The 26678-nt window shown below is 36.7% G+C and overlaps 1 protein-coding gene across 1 annotated transcript in view; it reads right to left on the bottom strand.

Annotated features, from left to right (window-relative positions):
- Positions 1 to 26678, bottom strand: part of CSMD1 (CUB and Sushi multiple domains 1) — a 1239551-nt gene that overhangs the window by 1051540 nt on the left and 161333 nt on the right. The window lies entirely within an intron of this gene.

Below are 26678 nucleotides of genomic sequence, written 5' to 3' on the forward strand. Positions count from 1 at the left end.
ACCATGCAGCTGCTCACTCACTTCCCCCCTTACCCAGTGGGATGGGGGAGAAAATCAGGAAAAGAAGTAAAACTCGTGGGTTGAGATAAGAACAGTTTAATAGAACAGAAAAGAAGAAACTAATAATGATAATGATAACACTAATAAAATGACAACAGTAATAATGAAAGGATTGGAATATACAAGTGATGCACAATGCAATTGCTCACCACTCACCAATTGATGCCCAGTTAGTCCCCGAGCGGTGATCCCCCTGCCCCCACTCCCCCCAGTTTATATACTGGGCATGACGTCACATGGTATGGAATACCATTGGCCAGTTTGGGTCAGCTGCCCTGGCTGTGTCCCCTCCCGACTTCTTGTGCCCCTCCAGCCTTCTTGCTGGCTGGGCTTGAGAAGCTGAAAAATCCTTGACTTAGTCTAAACACTACTTAGCAACAACTGAAAACATCAGTGTGTTATCAACATTATTCTCACAACGAACTGAAAAACATAGCGCTATACCAGCTACTAGGAAGACAATTAACTCAATCCCAGCTGAAACCAGGGCAATTGACTACAAGGCAATGTTTTGGCAACTTCTTCCTCCTCTTACATAATCTGGAGAAATATTTCCCATTATTTTTTTCTATTCTGTTACTCTTACCATCATTGTCAGGACAGTATGATCTTATTTAGAAAATACAATTTCATCATTCTAAAAATACCTGTTATCAACTTTTCTATATATGGTTGAGAATTCAGTTCAGGTATTTTATCAATTTAAGTTAAAGAACTTAAGCTATGTATGGAGCTGTCCCTGACATACTTTACAACATGATACTCATGTCTGTTTCTATGCCTCAAAGCACTTCCGTAGAAAGTGCATTATAAATATAAAAAAAATTAATCAACATTGATTTCAGAAACAGCCTTTTAGTCTTATTGCACTATACCTAAATCAGCAAGTGTGTAAGTTTTCACAAATGTTTTATCATGATTTATTATGTAAATTATGCATGTACTAATTTTTAAAAAGAGAGGCCCAAACAGACATTGTGTAAAAAGATACTTAAAGTTCAGATTGAAATTCAAGTTTTTCTGTTGTGATTTACATATGATCTCTTGGGCCAAAAAAAGATAAAATGCTAGAAAATTACAAGGAAGAGAGATAGAAACTCTAGTACCATTGTGTAAATCAGTAAACATTAGGGACATCTACTTGGAGCTTACAAGAAAAAAATGTTATCATACCACTTTCTCTTCCAAACCCAAACATAGAGTGTAAAATCTCTTTAATTTTAGACCTCTGGGAGAGGCTTATGGCTCCTAACTGGTGAAATATTAAAAATGCCTAACATGTCAGAGCTGGGGTTTGGTGTGGTTTGCTATGCTGTCTTCATAAGAAAGGCTGACATCTTTGCTAGCTTCTTTTAGTTTTACCAAAGAAATCAAGAAGAAAACTCTTTTTACATGTGTTTACATTACATGTAAACAAGCTGTTATAGCAAGGCTGAACAGTTCATAGATGTCTAACTAACCAGTTGAATTATAGCTAGAATGGCTAAACGAGCTACTTCTAAACTGTACTTCAAAAATTCTCTAGTGCAGCAGAACAAAGGAGACAGCAAAGATGAAGATAAAAGGTAAGAGCTGTGGCTGCATGGTTAAAGAGAACATTTTTCCTTTTTTTTCCCCTGTTCTACAACCAGAGGAGACTTTCCAACAGACATTTACATAAATGACCTGCTGAAAATATTTTAAAAAGCCCTCTGTATTTTGTAGCAAATTTAATAGCTACCAGAAATTCTGTGGGAGTGTAGCAGAAACCACATGGGTTTTTTTCTGTATTGTCAGGTAAAGTCAATTCAGCAATCTAGGGCTGAATTTCCCTAGGTACAAATTTCCAAGAATTCCCTGCTTGATTCTCTTTTTGAAAAAAGCAAGAATAAGGGATTCTTACCTCCATCTGCCAGTGCTCTGTCCAGTCATCATTTACATCCCTTTCATTTGGATAATTCAACTTTTTGTGACACTATCCTCTAAGCACAGACAGTGGAAGAGTCCAGGTAAAAGCCCTTTCTCCTTCCCCTTCCACTCAGAAGTTCTTATTCCATTTTGCTTAATGAGTTTCTGTGTGCAACCTCACAAAATAGAAAGAAAAGAAAAAAAACGGGCAGGGTTGAGGGGGAGCAAGTAGGAAGGAAAACTCTTTAACTCTGCCATTCAAAAACCATAAAGTGGAACTGCATTTTAAGTGAAAAGACAAAAGAATTAATGGATATAGTAAACAAACTACTGCTGTATTTTTTCCTTTCCTTTTGACTAATGACATTTTCTCTGCCTGGCAAGACCGAAGTGTGGTCTGATTCGAGGAATGCTATTAAGTCCTGAAGTGTCAACTTAGTATATGTGGAACTGGCATCTCCATCTCTTGCTCCAAAAGGTCCATGGTTACTAAGGTATCAGAAAGAGAAAGAGAGGAGAAAAGAAGGGCAGAAATAAATAATATAGTCTGAGATAGAAATTGATTTTTCTGGGCTTCAAATCAAGCACAAGATGTTTCAAATTATTTACACCATTGGAGGGAATTCAGCTGCTAACCAATGGCCTATAGGACATTAAAGCAAATATAGCAGAGATACAGGCACTTCGAGACAAGCTCAATCTTGCTAACAGTGTACTTGTGTATGAACACAATGTCCCCATAACCATTTGCACTCCCAGTCCCATGTAAGAACTTAAAAACATAGTTGCCCGCTTTATCTGACTGTAAGTAAAACCTCTTTGGCTATGTTTGCTGAAAATGTTTAAATGTATATATATAAATTTAACTAAATGAACAGCAAGATCTACAACTGAAAATATTAGGAGTAAAAAAGAGGCAAGAACCCTTTTAAAATTATGCTTTCTCGTTTTCAAAAAGAAAGATTTGAGCTGCTGATTAATCGGGTTTTTTTGCGATCATGCTACTACCACTTTTGTACTTACAAGCATAAAGGTAGAGGTTTGACCAATAAACTAATAATACTATCAGATATTACTTTTTTACTGTTCAGGATGCAAAACAAGATAAAAAGAATGCACAGTTAAGAATTATATATGACTAATAATTCAGAAGAAAATAGACAGGAAATGGAATCTTTAGTTTAATATTGCCTATTGTAACTTGTTTTAAAGGTTGCAGTTGAATATGTGTATTTGTGATAAATCAGAATTAAAATAAACATATGAAATATATGGAAGAACATAACACTCCAAAATCAGTAAGGTTGGCAGCTCACAGGTGAGAAAATACTGGATCCATAGACTGAACTAAAGCACAGAAAAAGCATTTTAAAATGTATTTTTATAGAAAAAGATCTCTATAGAAAAACAAATAAGGGAATGAAATAATATTCAACAAGAGCATTTTCTTTGTTTGGTGCTTAAGAAAAAAAAGAGCTGAGAATTTGAGAAAAGCATTAATCAAAAGCACAGCTAGCTTCACCTTTGAAAAGCAGGAAAGGATACACGAACACTGTAACCCAGAAAAGGAGATTTAAATATAACAATACTGTGGCATAGCTCTGTGGTCTTAGAATTTGACTGTAAGCCAAGAATACCTGAACTTAAAGTGGAACACAAACTCCAATCTTCTGTGTGTTAATCAGAAAGCTACTTCGCCTGTCCAGTTCATTGCCTGTGACATGCAAATAACTACATATGTAGTGATGAAAAGGAATATGCACTAATAAGCCTCATAGTAATTATGGTGTATGAATATTGGATTATTTTATAATGATTTCTTAGAGCAGGAAAATAAATGTTGGAATTCTGTTTAACTGCTTGAAGTCCATAATCCAGTTTTTAAGCCAAATTAATTAATCCAGCTCTAAATCCCCACTTCTTACATCACAAAATATACTCAAAGTCAAGTACAGAAGATACAAGAAAAGCTTCTGGTAATAATAGAAGGGTTTTGAAAAAGAATTTGCACATCAGCAATAGCAGTCTAACTGAAGCTGTGATGTACTGCTAAAATAAAATTAAACTGAAAACCCAAAACGTCAGCAAAAGTGAATGGGTTTACATTCTGAATTTCTGTCTGGTATTTCAGCTGAGTTTTTCTCTCTGATAAACTTTAACACATTGCATCATATGAAAGTCAGTGCTGGGTATCCATTCGGAAGGACATCTGTTACCAAAAAAAGCTTCCCTCTGCTCCACATGTTAAATAGCTCTATTTATCTTGATAATATTTGACAATTTTATCACATATGGAACTTTTTCAGTTTGTACAGATTATTTGGACTTTTTTCCCTTTTGACCTTCCTCTCTGCCACAGCCACTCCTGGGATCAGATGTAATTTATTATCTCGAGATACTGCCACAAGTTGCCTTCAGGGACCAAAACCATTTTTTATTTACTTTTTTTTTTTTTTTTTTTTGATAGGTTTTCTATGACTATCAAATTATACTGCTACAGCAAACACAGAAACTTCTTTCTGAAAGACTACAGACATTTTCACTAATCTCTCTCTGAACTAGTTTTTGAAAGAACTGGACAACTGTCAGTATGGGAAATCTCTCCAAATCTTGCCACCTGCAAATCAAATGTGGTCCAAGTAAGAAGCTGTCATAGCCTTTTGGCTTTCCAACAGCCTTCAAAAAAATTATCTCTGTTCGCTTACTAGTAGACAATGTCCACATCAAAGGAGTACCATCAGAGCTGTTAAACCAAGAATGAAACAATAAATTAGGTTTATCCATGTTTCGTGAGCTCTAATGTGCAGATTAGCTCTCCTTGGAATCTCACACTATAATCTCCCGATGATCTTGCCATCCGTAGTAAATACTATAGCTTAGTGTATCAGTAAGGAGCTAAATGGACAGCGATTGGTAAAATGAAAAATGGGTAAAATGAATGCCTCCAACAATAAAAGGTATCCTAGCTATAAATAAAAGATAACCTAGCTATAATTAAGGTAGAAACAGTTACTGCTGTTCTACATCTTGGGCTTCACTCTTTCCATGCAATACAGTAAATTTCAGCTAGAACAAATTTTAAGGGCAAATTCTGAAGCAGTGATAGTCTCCCTCATACTTCCACGGAGCCACCTTCCAGTATGTTAGGTTAAGGAATGCTAAAAATGGCATAACAAAGAAGCTGTGTTTTCAACCATATTTAATCCAGCACAACTGAGGAAGTTATTAAAGACTTGGTTTAGACAAGACAACAGGCATCCAATTACTGGAGCTATTTTGTCAGAAATAGCAGTATGGCTCCATGATGTTAGCACTCCAACTTGTGAAGAGGTTTTCTTTCAGGCAGCTTTTTTTATCACATTTAGTATGAGAAGAAAAGCCATCCTCAAAGACATTTGACAGAGCAGCTGGTTTAGCAAATCCTTGCTTTTCACTGGGAACTACTGTTATAATCTATATAATGTTACTCCTTACACTTGCGTTAAGTTTTCTTGAAGAAGCGTTCTGTTGCAGGCTAGTAGTATGACTATTGAATACCCAGCAGTGCTTTGACCTGTGTAAAATGACATAACATAACCCTGCATTTGGGCCTTTTTGCAGAATCAGCCACTTGACAAAGTGGTGTCACAGCCCTTTATTACGGTCAGTGATACTATCAGGAAAAGTGCAACCAAGTAATATCAAAACATACAAGAAATTAAATTATGAGACTTTGAAAAAAAATTAAGAATCTGTGACACTCAGATTCATAGAAAAAATATAATTTGCACAAGTGGAAGTGCTTACTGAAGATTGAATTCATCTGTCTGAAACATGGCCTGCCATTTAATATGACATCAAGTTTTCATGGCATACTGCACAGTCAGGTAGATATGGAGAGGCACCACACCATAAATATCACAACTTATTGTGGGATCAAATTTATGAGACAGCCATTGGGCAGTTTCAGAAATAGAAAGTTTTGACTGACAAATATAAGGCAATGGGGGAGATGGCAACCTCTGATCATCAGTTTTCTTCAACAAGGTTCTGAACTGGATTGTGCATATGCACCTGTCTACACGTGCTGTGGAGGTCATGCAACTGCAGGACATCCCATAGAACTGCAACCATTTCTTAGTCTAAGCCTATACTTTATACATAACATTACAGAAAAGATCTTTTTGTACATGGGAGATCTAGTTGACTGAGACAGCAAACCTGTTCCAGCCTACAGAATGTAGACAGCATCAAATGAAATGGCAAACCAAATCTGTACAAGAGACGCTCAGGTGAACTGAAGAACATGAATAATGACGTCAAACAGTCCTCTCCCTTTCTGAGAAGCGTAGGCTCTCTTTAACTTGAAAGTTAGTGTGTTACCTCCACATTAGGCTTTATTCAGTTCTGCATGGTTGACTACATTCACTGGTTGGGTTCATTAAAAAAAGGAAGATGCCACTCTGCACGAGCAGATGGACTATGTTCTTTTTTCCCCCTGAGCTGTGCTGGATATTCTATTCATAAATCGATAAGGAAAACTCATTTATTCCCACTGCATGCAAGTGGCGAAAAGACCAGCAAATTTAAATTTCAAATAAACAATGAATAAAATAGATTCACTTGTTTTTGGAAATGAACTAGTTTCTTTGGTGTTGTTATGAAAGTCCTGACTGTATGCAATTTCTTATTATATAATCTATAAAAAAGAAGGAACCTGGCAGAAGAATAATGTAAGACAGCCAATTGCTTATAGCAGTACCATGTCCTTGTCAGGAAAATAGTTATGTTTAAACCCTAACTATTCATTATACATCTAGCATTTTGAGTACTCATTTGTTCTGCACTTTTATTGTATGAACATACAGAACAAGGAGATTAATTATAAGATAGAAAGTTCTATTTTAACAAAAACATTAGGCAAAGTTCCAAATTAGTAAGCAAACCTCCCAAGTCATCAAAAATATACAGTAAAGTTCAAACACTGGCAGATTTAAATAAGGAAATTTTAATCTGAATGTTCTGTTTTTCAGCAGCCTAACAGCTGTGGGGCTGCCAAGAACTTAAAGTACTAAAGATATATTTTATCTATTTATTATTAAAGATATTGTTAATCTGATCAACTAACCTGAGAAATATCAGCTAAAATGTACACATCCAAAACTCAGTTTTCAGTCTCCCATTACTGCAAACACCTGGCCACAGTAAGCATGAACTGTACACACTCTTGCAGCACTGAACCTACTGAAAAACAGTTTCAGTCCCCCCAAAACACCCTCCCCCCTAAAACAGAAAAAAACCCCAACAAACTACTCTACTCTGCAGAGCTGCTGTGAATCACTGGTATGGGATTTTTTCTGCTGCTCTTCTCAGTTCCTCTGAAGGAAACTCATCTCCTCATCCCCCGAAATGTTTACTAGACATGTTTTGAAAAGGAATTTACTTTGTTTACTTGACAGTCTTGGATTTCAGTATTCTAACTGGTTATACTGGAAGCTATTGCCTTCTTAAGTAAATGACAGAAGACCACAAAAATCTTCTTCTTTTACTTTAAAATGGCTTTAATTATAACTTCAAAATCTGTGCTGAAATAAATCTAGATGAACCTTACATTTAGAATAACAATCCTCATATCTTCAAATGTTTTAATCTTACTGTAAATTAAAGATAGTCATAACTAGAATTCCTTTAATTTTGATACATCTTTAGCCAATATATTAATTGAACTAACATAGACACACAGGAAAGGAGTAAGGAAACACGGAAAGGTTCTTGCTTTCCAGAGACCACAATTAATTTAAGTTGCAATGAATAAAAAGAAATCTGTGTCCATCATTTCAATTTAAGGTCACCAGTATCTGAATGAAATTAGTTAGGAGGCCATAAGAAATCCTGGGAGAAGGAGAAGCTGGGAGAGAGCTACACGAAACAGTGATGCAGGCTGATACATCAACACTTCATCAAGAAGAAGTGTTGATGCAAATGGCTTGTATCACTCATGTTTACCGTGCAAATGCAAATCACATTACACTTATGCCAAATGTTTTATAGCTCTTGTTTAAATGTGCAGTGTTGGAGAAGGGGAGAAGGAAGAGAGAAGTGGAGAATGTTGAGTGGACATCCTAGATCTCGGATGAGAAGTATTGGATGAGCGTGATGACCACACTTCTGGCAGTGCCGTTATGAAGAAATGACAACCCACGGGAGGGCAGTGCATCGTTTTAGCAATTAGGACATATGGTGGTGTCATTACTCTTATACATTGCAAAAGATGCTCATGACTGCATAAGCACAGCAGCGCAATGTGATAGTGGCTTGCCACAGTCAGACCCAAAGAAGACAGGACTTTTGAATCTAACAGAGTAACTCATGTCACTTCCAACATTGTTTTAGCTCACTGTGTAATTCATTTGTATGGCAGTCTTGAGGCCACATTTGGGACAAAGTCCCAAACCTACTGAGGTCAAATGGTTTTAAAAGCAAAAAAAAGAGTTGAAACATAGAAAAAAAAAAAATTTTTTTTTTTTTAATACTTGCAATGCTATGACAGGTGGCATTATGCAGGAAATAAAGCTATTTGCTATCAGTAATTCATCACTTCCTTTAATATGTTACATGATTAAAGTTATTTATAGACAAATTTCTTTTCTCTCTTTCAAAAAACTATGATTCCGGATAGCATCTAAAACAGATACATTCAGATAAAAGTATTCAGTAAGGATTTATTTATATTCTTTTACATCCTGAAGCAACGCTAGACTTCTAAGACTGTTCTGTGCTAAGACAGACAGCCATGGATTCTTTTTAATATTGATAGAAAGTATGGTTTCTGGTACTGGCAGTTGTCAAAACAGCATCCCTATGGAAATTTCAGACTCGTGGTATATCCCTATTTCATCTGTTTCTGAAGAATAAGTGACAGTATTGGTCTTTGAAATATGTATATAGAACTCTGGGCCCAACATGCTTGATTTAACCACTGAGGAATCACAGCCCACCATTCCCTACTGGTTTTGCCTTTGACTAGTCATAACTACATTTACTGAGTATATTAAAATCTACAAGATGAACTTGAACAATAAAATGAAGGAAAAGAGTTACAATTTTCTTGAAGCTCACAGTAGCAACACTGGAGAAAAGAAAATTCAGTGCTAGACAATTACATTTCCTATGCAGTGAATAGGAACTATGCCACACATACAAATCCAGTTTCCCGGCTTTATTTAAATATCCCACAGGGACATAACTGTCACTTATGTTCCCTTTAAAATACTTACCTCTCTACATCTATCAGAAATAAAAATATTTATCTTGCCTAAATCAGAGTTTCAGACATACTTTTCATAAGGTTCTGCTTACAGAATTCTATAAAAATGATACTAAGGAATCAATACTGCCCCGCAGTTCTTCTAGAAAGAAAAATGTAAAATGTATACTTCTTTGTTTACAACATGTAGCTTTCCAGAAAGAGTAAAAAATTTTTTCTGAAGACTATTTTTCTTGTTCAGCCACTGTTGAAAAACAAATTTTATGGATCATTTCACCCACTGTTCATTAGTAAGTTTTCAGATAGGTAATGAAAAGCCAGGGACCACCTTCAGTATTATTTTTTTTTATTATTACCTTTGAAACAGACTGTATCAAAATCAGTCTGTACTAAAACTAGACTGCATCACAATCAAGGTAACTCAGAAATACCATGAACACAGCTAGACTCAAGATTTCCTAGGTGAAGCTGCAACACAGTGTTCAAACCTTAGCCAGCTGGAGATAACTGCTACATGTACCTATTTACTAAATAAGAAGTCAAGACCAAGAGCCTTGCAAAGGTACCAATCTCAGTTTAATAAAGAAATAAAACTATGTGTATTATTTGTTAATAATTTCCTAAGAACAGAAATTTCAGTTGTTCTCTGCAAATATGAGATCTACACTACTTGTTATGATGAAAGCTGACAGTATAAGATAAATGCATTGCTCAGAAAAAGCTGGAGGTCACAGATAATGACCAGGAGTGGGAAGAATTACATTAAAATTCTGAGAAATTCAAACACAGAATTTGTCTACAGCTGCATGTTTTTTAAAAGAATAAATATAATACGCAGCCTTCTCCCTCAGGCTGTATTATCCTGCTCCATAGCTTCCTCTCCAGCAGAGCATCTATTCAAGATGTTCTAGGGTCCTGTCCCACCTGAGGATGTGAAAACAGATACTCTGGAGCCAGTTTGCAGCTACAGGCTTTTGACATACAAGACCTCTTAGCGTTTTTGTAGGGGTTAAGAGAGAAAGAACTTCTTTTTCTCTCCACACAGAACCTGCTCCTCTCTCCAAGGGCAGCACAAGTTGGAAACTCAACCACGGCAGCACGACTTGTTTAAACCTCTACCTCCACCACACAAAAAAAACCCATATGCAAAATCTAAGTATTAAAATTGTTGCCTGTTATATTTCATTAGTAACATGAGTTAATTGAATTCATCTGCTACTGTAGTGAGGAAGTGAAATTGTTCTTGTCTGCTCTAAAAGAACCACTCACTCTGCAGTAACTGCATACAGCCTATGTCTATGGTAACACCACCTGAACCCTAATTCACAAGAACGAGTGACAAACCTTCTCCTGAAAGGGGGGAAGGAAAGAAGCAGGACAATTCACTTGTTAAATTAAACACAACTGCCACTCAGTTTCAAATAACTATATGCGATAGATTTTTATCTGGGCTGTTCCTTTTTCTTTAGTGATGCCCAAAGGGCCTATAGACACTGTACAGCAAAACTACTGCAAACTTTAAAAGATTTTAAGAAGGTCTGTGACATCTCAGCCCTGTATCCCAGGGCCGGCTCCTCCAAACTTTTCTCTCGTTTAATTTCTGGTCATAAGGAATGCCTAATGCACACTGACAGTATACCCAAGCTATATATGCACTTTCATATAATTTATAAAACTTCCACAAGTATATGAAAATCACCACAATGGATCAGACCTCTGTATGAAAACAGAGATGCTCCATTGTGGACTGCACAACAACAGAGCTTAGCAAAATATAAAAGCAAGCAAAGAAACTCCGCATTTCAGCATGACAACAGGATGCCTTTTAGATTCCTTATGAAGCAGGTAAGTGAAGAATAAAGGTAAGTAATTTGTTCAGGACCAGATTATTTACGACTTTTGGACTTCTATTAGCTCTCAGAAAATAATGGAGAATAAATGTGTAGTCCACCATACTTTTTTCATTTGCTCCAGTGCAGAAAAACACATGTATCTGTGGGACACAATTTCATTTCTGCTGCCCTTGTAAAAAATATTTTTACTCACTGTTAAGAGCAACACTACCTATCCTGCAGAGTACAGATGAGAAAACTTCCTGACACAGTTTCAAAAAAGATACACTCAATCTCTTGCAAGAAGCATGGCAGAATGCTTAAGAAATCCCGGAGAAGAGCTTTTAAAGTATTACTAATAGGTTTCTCCATATGCTGCAGCCTCACTTTTCTGTGGGTCATATATCTGAACTGCAGATAAACTGAATCATTGCTACTGAGAGTTATACAACTGGTTCTGACGTGGGCCAGCATGGGTCCAAAAGGATTTATTAGCAAGGCATTTGCTGTGTATATGTCACGTTACAAGTCTGGGGCCAGGCTTGGAAGCAGCTCAGCACTCGTTAGTAAGTCTGACAAATATCGGACAACCCCATGCGGAGCAGGTTCAGGGTTCTCAGCAGCCAGCAGTCAGAACCGGCAGAGCTGGAAAGTGTAATATCCATACACTTGCACTGCCCTTGACAGAGACAGTTTGGCTCTACAAGTACCATTTTTTATGGCTTAGCAGTGATTCTTCCACACAGAGTATGGATCTCTAGAGATGTGTCTTTGCACCACAGGCCTCAGAACTCCAAAGTCCATTTGTTACCTTGGGACAGATCCAAATGCAAGTGCGCTTCCAAAGTGCTACCTTTGAACATGACAAGTTGACATATAAGGGTAATCTGGGGTGCACCGAGAGCGGTACTAGAATATTTTTGCAGAACAAACTCGACCAAACTATGCAAACCTATTCAGCTGCATTTATATAATGAACTCCAGTGCTTCTGGGAAAGTAGTAACACCAGAGATAGACAAACTCGATCCTCCAGCTGATCCAAAATAAGGCCCAAAGGACTTGGCTTAACTCTGTTCCATGACACATGGGAGTCTCAAAGTCATGCTGTTTCTAAGTCAAAAATCTGTTAATACCTTCCATGTTTGGGCTTTCCATTAGTCAGACTACCCTAACCTTATAATGAAGGGTTAAGTGCACATGCAAGCGCAAGTGTCTGGGAGAAGCTATGTCTCCTGAAGAAATCGTTCAAAATTGTAGGCAATAATTCAAAACTGTAGGTAAAATTCACTGTCAAAGTTGACTCTCATGACTCTTCATCATGTTCCTCACTGAAGTAACTTGTGATTTAGAAGTGTCAATAGACAGTACTTGAGTCTAACTTGCACATTTGGATTAAAACTGGTAGCAGTTTCCACCACAGAACTGAAACCTAAAAGTTCTTCAGTTGAGGATCATGCTGGCAACATGCACTTACACATGATGATTCAGCTCTGTATATAAATATTCAGGCAAGTTCCAGCCCTCCATAAATTACCAAACTGCCAGGTATCTCTGAACCTCTGATCTCCAGTCTTTGTCATTTATTACAAACAAACTTATTTTCAACCTAGTTTCCAAAGAAACCCCCAATAAATTTTTTTGATAGACATCTGTGTACCAGATTTGTACCTGCAAATTCAACTGTATATAATTATGAGATTTGAGATAAAAGGTTTGGAAAAGAATATTTAGAAATTGTCTAAGAGAAAACATATTAACGGAATTGCTTCTATTAGGAAAAAGATTGTTTTCAGTTATGCAAAAAAATAGATAATACGTTACAATAATAAAGAAGACATACCATTTTCAAAGCCACAGCTACTGCTTTATCCATTTTTATCAAAATTTGTCCCCTTATGGGAAATTTCCGAATCATGATTGGACTGTATTTTGTATTGGACAGATTTCTTATCAGGAACACAGCTTCACAGTGTTGGTGAATAAATCTTACTTGCTTGTTTATTCTGTTTCAACTACTATACACTGATCACAGGAAGACAGATGTGAATTGGTATCTTTGTTACTCTTCACAATCTAGTGTTCATCTGCTTGACAGTTAAAATACTTACATCTTAAACAGAAACAACTGGATTTTCATATTAAAGATTATAAGCAAAAAGCTAACCTCATTTCCTTACCTACCACTATATGTGGAAAATTCACAGGAACCCTTGAAAACAATATTCTTATAAGGCAAAAGCTAATAGCGCATCATGGGATTTGTTATATCTTATGCAGTGGTACAAGTATTTATCTGAGGGAATCAACCCTCCTTCCATTAATTAACAGCAAAAATTGGTTTAAGGAGAAAAAAAAAGAATTCTTAATTTGTGTCCAAAATATATATACATGTAAATTGTAATAGCATTTCCAATTAAATGGAATTTGCATGAACAGATTTACAAGTGCAGCCAAGAAGGAGGAAGAAGATGTGAAATTGCAATCATCAGTTGCACGTAACAGTAACAGTTTGACCACCCAGATTTACTATCTGTCTTCTACTTTGTTGGTTGGATTGTTTCTTCATTATATGGCTGCAGAGTGCATACAAACATATGATAAACCAAGATTTGTTAAAGCACAATAGTTACCTGACAGCAGACACCTGAAACTTACTTTTATTTCCTCTTTTAATTCTAGATTTGCTGTCCCATTTATATACTTCTGCATCAGAATGACTATCATCTATATTACTATCATATGAGGCAACGGTGTAAATGTTAGATTGGATACACTGAGTAAGTCTATCCATGCTCTCCAACACCTATTAGTCTGGAGATAGAAACAATGAGATAGAAAAACACTAACACAGTTAAAACCAGGAGGGTTTGCCTCTGCATGTAGGCAAAAGCAGAAATAGGGCAACAAATTTCTGATCATATAAATCCATACCAAAACCAAATGTCCAACATCTGACCAAGCTACGCACTTCTCAGTGCTCTGAAGCACACGGAAGTTGCAAAACTTGTGACCAATGAAAAAACCACTACCAGGGTGTCCCAGGAAAGGCAGTCCCCCTTCCCCAAGTAATTTGCTCATATTGATATACTAGAAAATCTTCTCCTGACCTTCAAACTCACAGTCACCAAACTCCAAGGTACAAGTCAGGTTAGAACTGCATTGCTATTACAAACTGTTTCTTCTATATCATTACGTCTACTTTTCTGCCATCACCTGTTAGAGCAAGGGAATCCTTACCTAGATTCCTCTATCTGTCTATCTGGGACTAGAGTTACTGTAGTACATGGACATCTCTTAAGCTCATTGACCAAGTAATTCCACTGAAGTGAATGGAAATTAAACTGTATAGACTTATTAGCATACAAACACATGCACACAAAACTGGATTTCTAAGAGGAATGGTGGAGGCCAGAAACCAGCTAATATTGATGTTGATCTTGGTCATCTGATTAAAGGGATTATCAGACCTGGGAAAGCAATGGGCTCAACCTGATATTTCACTAGATCACCCCATAAACCATGACCAGGCAAAGCTAATTATTTAAAAATAATGTCATTAATCTTTCCTCACAAAACTGGAGATGAGTTATAAAATAGAAGTAGTAATAAAAACTGCATACATATTTATTCATTTTAGAAGTCACAGACCAACTGTTATATCACTTAAAATAAATCTTTCATATGAGCTTTTAAAGGAAATATGTGCCAATAATTGCATCTTTCAGTGCATAAGTCCATCTTTCTTAACTCAGACTTTGGTATTTGAACAAAGTAGAAGGATTTTCAAGATGCTGAATTTCTTTAAATTATGAGCTTAATCTTAGTTCTAGCCAATCACGCTTGAAATGCTTAAACTTAGCAGACAAGTCTGAAAACTATTCTTTTCTTACACAACAACAAGAGTTTTCAAACTCTAGAATCAAAGTTTCAATGATACAGCTTCAGAGCCAATAAACCCCCCCTGTTATGTAATACTATAAGTATGTATTCCCATAGCAGATGCTTCTACTGTATACAATATATTGACACTTAGCAGATGAACAGCTACAGCTCTGTTAATTTATTTTCTGTGTTCATACATGAATTGCACCCTTTCATTTATATGTTAAAGCTATCAACTTTATGACAGCCCCACAATTATTTGGAAACTATAGCTTACACTTAGAACTTCTTCCCATCAATTTTTGGTTTACTTAGAATCTTTGAAACATATTTACTATTTTTTAACATGTTGCTGCTTTTACTTTCCCAAAAGCAAGGGCCAAAAGACACATTATTTTTGACTAAACAAACTGTGCTTTAGGCAGCAAATCAACAGCATTGTAATATAAAAACACAACCAGGAGTTTTGGTTTTCAGTTGTCCTATGAGACAGGTGGTTTTCCCTATTCAGTTTGTCAGAGTTGATTACAAGACAGGACCTTTTCCATTTTTTACAGTTGGATGAAGATTTTTCAGATTACAATACCCAAGGATAATCTCTTAATGGATAGTAGACAAGATTTTGCCTACGGTGTCACTCAGCTTAGAAGAGTCCACCATTAAATATTTAGTCATGTCAACCAAACAACATTTAACTTCTAGTTAAATGCATCTTCTTGATTCTGCTTTACTTACTTAATTAGTTACAGAAATATCAAGTGTTCTGAAAAGCACCTGGGGACATTCTGCAAGACAAAATAAAGCACAACCCCAACAATATGGGATTATTCAGGTATGGTTTTTTTAATTTACATTATGTTTGTGTAAAGGAAGTTTTCATGCCAGCCACATACTCTCAAGTGCTAGTTAAAACTTTATTGAGTTACAGCACTTCTCCATCAAGCACTACAGCTCAAAAACTATAGCTTGCCAAATAAACTTCAAGAGTTCACAGAGGGAGCTTACACTTTAACTGTTTCACTATTTCTACAAAATAAGTTACTTTAAGTACCACGGCAATAACCTTTGTGAACCAAGAAACGTTCTTCAGAGCTCCTCCCAACCCCAAAGACCTTCCCTCAGATTTTAGCTACTTCCTTGAAACTCCCTCCTCGTCCTCCTCTCAGCCTCCTGCCCTACACACCCCTCCTTTCTTCCTCAATGACAACAGCACACAGTCAGCAAGCCTTGAACTTATTTTTTTTCTTTTTAACCATTTAGTGTGGGTTGTTTTTATAGGGCCTTCCAAAACCAAAACCCCTCTCATTGTACCTGTCTTACAGCTGTACTTGTTAATATTTATTTTTCATTATTTTAAGATGCTATATGTTTTAATTTACTGATTTCAGCAATATTTTTCAAGAACATGGTCTTGAAGCCCTGCTGTAAAATTACAGGTGATCTTACACTTCCTTCCATCTTCTCTAAGTGAAAAGCAAATGGCAACAGCTAATAAGGGAAATACAGCTTTGCTATTTTAGAGCCACTTTTTTCTCCTTGACACCCAATTCAGAATATGTACGCATCTTATTCGCACTGACTCCAGTGAATCCCACACAATTCTGAATTAGGGCTAATATACAAGCGCCACCTATGAATACAGAAAACCTCATCACTGGCTATTACATATATAAGTCCCTCCAAGTTTTGTCTGGTGTTTAAATAAATTTTTTAAAAAGCTGAAAATGAAGCAAGATAGACTTCTGAATCCTTTGTTTAGGGAACAGTTCCCATATTTCACCTTAATAAACACAGGTCCCATTCCCATGGCTTCTGCCTCCCATATTTGGAGTATTTTAAGGGTGCATTGAATTCTGTACCAGTCAATGGAAGTTCTGCATGTAAATAAAATGTCAGAGACCTCTACAGGCAGAAGGACAAAATTTTGTCACGTGGATACTGATGTTCCTGCAATGGTATATTCCAAAAGCAGAATGCACTTTTTGTGTACATTCATTTCACAGTCATTCTGTACTAGAAATAAATAAATACCTATAGAAACAAAAGTGTATGGAGGTTATTAATTTATCCAATTTATTTCGCAGTTTGCCTCCATTTCTTCTATTTCATGAATTCAGTGTTGAGATCCAAATTGTAACAAGGCATGTAGGTAGCTAGGCAATGTAAACCTTCTAAACTTTCAAGTAACTCATTTTTGTTTCAAGTATTATTTGATGTTGTCATGGTTTAACCCCAGCCAGCAACTAAGCACCATGCAGCCGCTCACTCACTCCCCCCCCACCCAGTGGGATGGGGGAGAAAATCAGGAAAAGAAGTAAAACTCGTGGGTTGAGATAAGAACGGTTTAATAGAACAGGAAAGAAGAAACTAATAATGATAATGATAACACTAATAAAATGACAACAGCAATAATAAAAGGATTGGAATGTACAAATGATGCGCAGTGCAATTGCTCACCACCCACCAACTGATGCCCAGTTAGTCCCGGAGCGGTGATCCCCCCGCTCCCACTCTCCCCAGTTTATATGCTGGGCATGATGTCACATGGTATGGAATACCCCATTGGCCAGTTTGGGTCAGCTGCCCTGGCTGTGTCCTGTCCCAACTTCTTGTGCCCCTCCAGCTTTCTTGCTGGCTGGGCTTGAGAAGCTGAAAAATCCTTGACTTTAGACTAAACACTACTTAGCAACAACTGAAAACATCAGTGTGTTATCAATATTCTTATACTGAACTCAAAACACAGCACCGTACCAGCTACTAGGAAGACAGTTAACTCTATCCCAGCTGAAACCAGGACAGATGTGAATAAATGGGCAAAAAAAAAATATTTATACTACAGTCTTGAAAAAATTTAGGTTTCAGAAGTTTTTTTGCCATATTTCATGACCTGCACTAAGAAAGATGCAGAGTAGAATGGAATTTACTTAGACATCAATAGTGCTCCTAAATTGTAGGTGTGAAGTAAGAGCTTTTCCCAAATTTATGCTGGCATGACCTCTTTCTGGTTCCCTGCTTGAACCATTGTCTGTTCAGAGAATTTAAGCAGTTGCTTTAGAAGAAATATTTCACCAGCTAAGTGAATGCTAAAGAAGGGTGGGCAGAATCTCAGCCCAGCATTTACTGTAAGCATTTCAGACTTTTCAGTTTCATGTAATTTTTCCTTACATTGTCCAAACATATTGTTTATTTCTTCAGAAAACACAATTCTAATCAGCCCTTCTATTGCAGCTAGCACATAGATAGGCTTGTAAGCTAGACATAAGACATCAAGGTAGAGAAAAAAATACAGATTGTGAAAAAAACCCCAAAGTTACATAACCCACACATACCTAGCACAGCTTTTTTTTTTGCCTCAGGCCTCAGGCTACCTTTGCTTTTTAATAGTGGATGTGCAGCAACAAAGGGCTTTAGTTTCTTTTCTCCTTTGAATTTTGCTTTTTAAACATCCGCCTGTACTGCCTGGAATACTTAAAGCCTCCTAATTGCTGGCTGGATGAAAAACACACTTCTCCCTTTGTTCATGCCATTCTGGAGTCCAAGAGTTGGTTTCCATGACTTCAGCACTTCTCTCATTTCTATATTCCTGTTACAGCTAGTGATAAAATTTCCATTGATTTCAGAGATTTCAACCAAAACTGTATACTTTTGAGAATGCCACTCTAGCTGCTTGAAGACATTAATCAGAATTTACATAGTCTCATTAGAGAAGCGGGGATTCTGCTCTGAAATGGGCAGGTTACACTGGCTGCTGACTAACAGTCAAATACATTCAAAGCTATCCAACAGGACATCCAAGGCAGAGAAGTTGGATAATTCTTTCAAAACCAAATTATTTTTCAGTTAAGGGTCTTTCTTTACATTTCTCAAATGCAAATGTAGTAAAATGTAATGTACAAATAAATAAAAAAACACTGACTTTGCAGAGGGGAAGCAAAAATACCCGAGACATTTGAAATTTTGTTTTACTGAGTTTTTTGAGAATTTTTACTGCAAGAATCATTTCAACGTAGAGGAAATTCACCAGGCTTATGTATAGGAATGCAAAAAAATTACCTAGAATATATAATGATTCAACTTTGATTATATTATACAAATCAGAAAAAACACAGTAGCAGTTTCAAATAGGGTGCACTTGAGAGGTGGAGGTGTTCTGGGCAAACCCATAAGAATAAACCAGAAAGCTTTAGGGAGCAACAGTGCACACCGCCAGTCAAACAGTAGAGTAATATAAGAGTAGAAATAAAAGTTATAAAACCAAAAGCCTGCAGTAGTTAAAAACAAGCTGATTACTTGCCTTATCTCAAGGTCATCTATCCCTGTCTTGTCTCTGCGAGATTATTATTGACTTTTCAAAAACCATGGTCTTGAACTGTTCTCAGCACAACTCAATATTGTACATGCTTCTGGGGAGGCTTAGACTTCTAGTCTGACTGCAGTTATGCTTTATACAGCACTAGTCTTTTAACTTCAGACACCAGGTCCATGGATTGCTTCAGTTTTGAGGGTAGTATGTGAAGCATTTTTGTCTAAAATGAATGGAAAAAAAATATTCTGGACTCAGCAGTTCTGTTTGGCTCTAGATGGCTTCTCTAGTTCTGTGAATTCCCAGGCCAGTACTTGCACAGTTCTCCTTTCCTAAGTAAAGTAATAACTGCTTCAGATTAAGGTGTTTCACGTGACAGGAGACATGCATATGAAACAGCAGGTCACATGAATGTCACTGACTATTATTCTAGGCAATCAATCAACTTACATGCTGCTTTCAGTATGTTTCAGAAGGGAATGAAATTCTTCTAAATTTAACAGAAACAGTGTTCATTCTTAGGATAAATAGGGCTCTTTTACAGAGAAAAACAATTTGTTGGAAAGGATATCCTTTTTCTAATGCTTACAGGTTTTTTTTCTTGATTGTCTACCATAATTGAGTATAGATACTTTGCACTTCTTTCTTCCATACACTTAATTTACTGACTAATGTCCAAGCAAGGTACCTGAAAATTATTTTATCTTGAAATATATCAGTCATGGGGGCCTTCACATAAGGCTAAACCAGTGAGTAGGTCTTTTCCTACATGGAAAACTGTAGGTCTAAATAAGTCTTTGCACATATTTGTTCCACAAGTATTTGTGAACAGATGGTAAACTGTTGGCATTGGTAGAGATCTGGACAGGCATTAATGACAAGGATAATAAAGTGATTTTCTAAAGAAAATTTCAACACTTAGCACTGAAAAGGTCCAGTGTTCCTGAGCGTGACTAAACAATATGGCAGAGGAAGTCTACTTTTTCTCTAGAAGAAGGCAGTATAGCCCACTTTTAAAGAGAGCTTACTTTCCCCAAAAAGCAACATGTATTTCTTTTTCTTTCCTCACCCTGTAAAAGAAGATAACAGACACCTTCTCATTCTATGAGCCAGAGACTGGATCTGCTTCAATGGCATGGGGAGAACCTTGCTGAGCTGATCTTAAAGAGTTGTGTTACGGGTCTTGTGATCCTGAAATTCATTCAGTTTGCTAACGCCAAACATTTGATCTGCATTTTCCCCCATCATGCTGAGGAAGCAACTTTCTGGCAGTTACCCTCTATTTTATATATAATAAACAAAGGGCACTGTAAGACAACAGTCTCCTTCAGTCTTAAGATAGTAAGAAAACACAGAGTTAATTGCCCTATCCATCTATTTTTCACGCTTTGCTTTTGAAATGTCTAGGCTTTGATACATTATGTCATCATTTTATGCATGAACAGTCATAAGCTGTCAATGTATTCACCCTACACAGATCTTCCAAATGGAAAAACATTCTCGAAAAATATCAGCATCGCAGAACAGTCAAAACTCAGGAAAAAAAAAAAAGATAATTTTAGAAAAGAAATGGGCAAGAGAAACACAGAAACAAAGGGCTGCAGCTTTCTTGCTAAAGTTAAAAATAATTTTATAGCATAAATTTATCATTAAATTATACATTTAATACTTGTACAGGCCACAGGAGTTTTAAATATATTTTAAATATCTTTTTGACAAAGGGGACTGGGACTTTAAAAGAAAAGCAAAAATGCAAACAGAAACAAAATAAAATGCAGGTGTATTGTTTTACAAGTCTTCACAGAACATTTCAATTTCTGTTGTTAAGGCTCTTATTTTCTTTTAAGAAGAAGACTGAAATGAGAACAACTTAGCAAAAAGAAACAGAAATGATTCATAACAATGGTAGTTGACAGTAGCAGCAAACAACTCAAGCAGTGAAAAGTACAAAGCAAGGAATATGTCATGGCATTTACTGAAGAGTATTACTGCTTTGCTGTAACAGAGGACATTTTTTGGTAGAGAGACTGCAAGAGGGTTTAGTTTAATTCTGCAAGTCATTTGTGAAAAATTTTCCTTGATACTGTTTCTATTACCTTCCTCAACTGGGAATATAAAACACTACTTTCTGCTAATATTACATTTCATTTGTCCACTTAATATTACTTAGTCTTCACAAGAGAAGCTGTGGCTTGTGCAGTCAGTCTTAAGTAGAATTTAAAAAAGAAAAGCACTGCAGAATTCCAAATACTAATAACCATGAGAAACTGTGTCGATTTTGCAGAGAGATACGTGCAGTAAGCTGAGGTGCGCGCCAACTTTGATTTCTAACAATGGTGGCACAATCTTCTCAGGATACTTAAGCTCTAGTAAATTTTCAAGTTGGTAGGTACAATAAAATAGGCATTATACACAAGCTATAGCACACCTGCATAAGGCTTCTAGGAATATATTATGGTCTAGAGAATCCATTATGAGTAAGTGCTTTTGAGCATAAGGTTGTATTTAGCTGAATACGTGCAGGAAACTGATATGCATCTGTTTTCAACTTGAACTAGTTCCACTTTACAGCCGTTAATTAACTTTTCTTTTACACTAGACGATAAAAGTCCCATTTCTATCACCACTGAGCATCAATTCAGCTACACCAGTCATAAGCTGTCAGTGCATTCACCCTACCCACTCTGCATTATGAAACATAGCAGTTGATTTTTTTCCCCTGCTTGTTCTGACAGAAGGGCTTTCCTTTTCAGTTTCCATTTGTGGCTTCACGTTGGAAAGATCAGAGTTTAATTGTAGTATTTTTGCCAGTCCTGTTCTTCACAAAAGACTGCAACAAATCTGACCTCAGAGAGATTCAGAGCAAACACAGCAAACACTAACCCCACGTGGCCTAACAAGGCATCTTTGCATTACCAAGGAATGTTTAATTTTTATAATTAAACAACTTGAGTGTCATCTCAAGCCTCAGCCATCAGCCTTCCATCACCGATTCACATTCTCTAACTGTAGTTAACTTTAAATTTGCTCTCCCCGTTCCCCCATTTAGCAATACGCAACCTTTCAGGAGGCTGCTGATATCACGCTTGTTCTAATCATTCCTGCAGTCAGTCCATTAGTGACAACTGAAACGCTGTTGGGTTCTTTGAACGTGCTTCTGCCTAGCTCATGAAGGGCAGTTCATGACTGCTACTTTTACTCCTCCATGTAAAATTACTGTTATGGGGCTATTATGGCTATTGTATGGGCTTTTTCAAAGAAGCTGATGTGGTAAAAGGTAAAAATTATATTATTTGCATCTTTACAGTGTGGCTCTATCTATAACAGACTTCAACAAGTTAATGCTTGGTCAAGTATACACACAGGGATAAAAGCTTGTCTTTTAAAATGCAAGTTTCAGTTCCAAGAAAATCCTAACAGTTGGACTTTGCCTACTTTCACATTCATGAAGAGCATTTTCTCCTCTAAAAATCCAAATGCCACCAGAATTCTTTGTCCCCTGGTGGACAGCTATTTGAGTCATTTGAGTCAGACTAGCTCCAGAAATATGTTTTAAGTGCCTAACTCACAGAACTTGGAAGAAACCTGATTTCGGGAAAATGCCATGAACATTTTTTTAGGACTACAAAAAATGTTAGTATGAAAAAACATAAATCTTAGAATGTAAGCGGCGGGGGGGAGGCGGTGATGACTGGAATTTTAAGCTATGAAGAGACTTTAAGAGGTTTATTATTACAGATTTAGCTGCCATGGACAGACATATCACTGTGGTCAGCGCATTACATTCTAAACTTTTACATGGCTGTTTAGTTCATGTCAAGAATATTTTCAACTGTAACCGCTTTGCTTCCATTTTTACTTATCTTATAGCCTTTCATAACTTTGCTGATGATGTTCATTATCTGTTCAGAGCAGGAAGTCTGACCGGGTGATGGCAAGAACACCAGTATAAAAGTTGATTGTACAGAGAACATAGAAATTAGAGAGAGAAAACAAAACAAAAAACTTCGGGGAGTTTGCCACAAACGATGTGATACATATCCCTGGAAAGCAGCACCAGATGTACAGAACAGTTGGAATATCTGGTTCTTCTACTGGAAGAAACACAACACAGATGTTGCTTATTTTATGAAAGTGTACGAATGAGATATTGAAAAACATGATACTCCCAGATCTGTCTTAGGAAGACAGTAATAGCCTTCTGTGTCATTAGCAAGGTTGATTATTTAATTGCAGACCTACAGACCCAAACCTTCCTTCCTTGTATTTCTCAATATCCATACTTACATGTATATGGAATTAATGAAATTAAATACAGACATTTGCCAGTCATCAAAGAGAAAGATATCCAGAATAATGGAGGCCCACAGACATTATGCTGAATGTAAGACTGATCATCACCTTTCTGAAGAGTTCTGATAAATGGCTAGAAATACAGGAGGAATGTTTGGCTGGAACTGGGGTTATCAGAAACACCAATCATCCACAGAAAGCAATGAGAAAGTCAGAAAAAAATACAAGTATTACTTGAGTAGAGTTCTTTCAGCTGTTACAGTGATGGAAAAAGTAGACAGGAAAATCTCTGCCGCTACTTCTTACTATGTTCAGAAAAGTAAGACTACGCATATTTTCAGAAAGTCAACAGGTTTCTGTGTCAAAAAACAGCTAAACCAGTAACAAAGCACCTCTATCACTAATTTTGCCTCCCAAAAGAGCAACAAGCTGGCAAGGGCTTCCTACTGGCAAACCACCTGGGCCAACAACAACAGTTCAATACTAACTTTGTCTTTATAAATACATTCTGGCTTCAGACAGACTTTATAAAAATGAGGGATAGCACTCACTGAAACACAAGCACCTTTCGCATCAAAAAAGAACATTCTGAAACAAAGTCAAAATGCACCAATGATAACTAAAATAAGATTTATGAAAGCAGGAATATTAAATCCAGTAATTATCCATGATCCAATAATTTGGGAAAGTCAGTGTCAGCTTTTACTTTTTTTTTTTTTAAAGTCTTTCTTCCAGTTTGACTGGATTATGCCTTTACTGGAAAGAAGCCATAATGATGTCCACAGCACACAGACCAAGTATTTCTTAAATTACAGACTGTGACAAGAATCAGAATATTTTAAGAAAAGTCTGAAGCCTACTGCTACATGTAGGTGGTAGAAAGTATATGTGGATTAAAAGAAAAACCTGTAAACTCTCCTATGAAAATATTATTTAAAAAATGGAAAAAATGTTTTTGTCTCAGTTTTAAATTTTTGCTAGAAATTTAAGTTCTGGAAAAAATGTCCTAAAATACCTTTTTTCTTTTCCCACTTTATAAATATTGATGAAACTCCTCAGAAAGGTCATTATGATTAATGTTTCCTTTCTACCATGACAGGAAGTCTGATTTGATTGCATCACCCCTTTTTGTGACGGAGACTTCATACTGCACTCTATGTATTTTGTAGGGATTTAATCTTGACCCCACAGAGGGAAAGGCAGACATAGTGTAAGCGAACTACAATGGAGCAATATTTGTTAATCTCTCCTTTCCATGGCAGAGAGTTCAATAACTTCAGGGGAAAAAAAAAAAAAAAAAAAGAAAACTAAGCATTACATGAAAACCTTTAAATCAGATGCCTACATTTTTCATCAAAAGAGGAAATTTTTTCAACAGTCCTATTGTAATTTGCATGTATCTTAGCCAACCCCCCTTCCCACCACCCGTGAAATGAGCTGCAGGTATCCAGTCAGGTATTTTGTAACCCCCAAAGCCTATTTATAAAGCACATCTTTCTGAAGCACAAGTAGTAACAAATAGACTGACAAATATTCAGTCTTTTTCAGTTGCTCTCTCTAGTGCAACCCAACACACGTCTCAGTCTCTGCTCTCTTTCCCGGAGGCTTAGCGCTGCCCCGCAACTAAGCAACTTCGGTAGCTCCTCTGGAACAACTGCAAAACCTGCAGGACCTCCAGTCCTCGCTGTGATGGTTCCAGAGCTTTCCAGATGATGGTGGAGGTCAGCCACCCCTCTGCATGTCCTGCTGTTCTCAAGAGGTGAGAGAAGCTACAAGCACTGCCCTGCTACATCCGTCTGTGGAAAAGCTGTGTTCAAAAGACCGCACCGATGACTCAACTTTAGTCACCGTGAGTAAGGATCACAAAGCATCCTTCCCCAGACCAATTTCACTCTCTCACCCCATTCTTCCAAGAGCACCTAAACTATTTGCTTCTATGTAAACATATACCAAGCACCTGTAAGGTGAACAGATGCACCCCCAGATACAATAGAAATAAATGAATGTTTTCAGTGTTTAAGTCTTCATTTATAGCCAATTCAGTTTCTATTGCTTCAACACTGACTGTGTCCCTTCCCAGATTACTTACTGTTTTTAAAAAGCTTTGATACTTCCTCCCAGCATCCATCATGGCAGCGTATAATTATGGACATGTTTTTGAGAGATCTTGCCAAGTTTTTCTTCCTCAGAAAGTCCCACTGAGAAAGTACACCCTGGGAAAGTAGAAAACTCTTGGAATACAATCTCTCTTCTTTTTAAAAAAAAAAGACAACACCCCTTAAAATGGTAAAACCTCATCATTCAGCAAGAACAGAGCAGGAAAAACATTCATTTCTTTATGTTATTAATTAAGCAAAACCACCTTTAACTGAACTGCACTTGCAGACTTTCATACACAGGATTTGGTTTTGCCTTAAAAGAGCTGAGCTATCAAAGCTTTTTTTTTGTCCCAGGTGGTGGTATTAAATCAATATCTTCAATAGAGAAACCCCCAAAAGACTGCAAGGTACAGCATTCATTACCATCGCACTTCACTAGGCAGTGTGATAGATGCTGAGAATAAACGGGGTGTCAGTTTTCACTGCCATATGTTAGCATCTGATAGGGAAATTGTGGTGCATTCTTCTCTGCTAATTCTGAAATGCATTGTCTACTTCCCAGGAAAAAAATACTAAAATTTTACATCAGTTTTCAGTCTGGCATTATACATCTGAATTGGTGCTATCTAAAACTCAGTATCCAAACTACTACTTTTTTTCACTTATGACTATTAAAATGCATTGAGTTTAAAAATTTATTTCAGACTATATTTCAGACAGGTAAGTGTACAAGAATCAGTGGTTTAATGCCATACAGTGAAATGTCTTATTTGCTGAAATGAACTTTGACCATAATGGTTAAAAGATTTTACATATATGATTTCAGTACATATATAGCAACTACAGTAAATTTGTCATCACGATCACTAATACCAGCCACTGAAGTTATGGCTACTAATAACCACATACAGCAATTTAAAAGTCATAGAAAGGTCTGCACTGTAAGATCAGGAGCTTATGATCCTATTTCTTCTCTTCTACACAGAGAACAAGCATATTCTTTCAACCTGATTGAAAGATTAATGCATTTAAGACACACTCGATCTGTGTTTAGCTCAAAATTCACTTACATTAG

Source organism: Aquila chrysaetos, chromosome 15 (assembly GCF_900496995.4).
Source record: "Aquila chrysaetos chrysaetos chromosome 15, bAquChr1.4, whole genome shotgun sequence".
NCBI lineage: Eukaryota > Metazoa > Chordata > Aves > Accipitriformes > Accipitridae > Aquila > Aquila chrysaetos.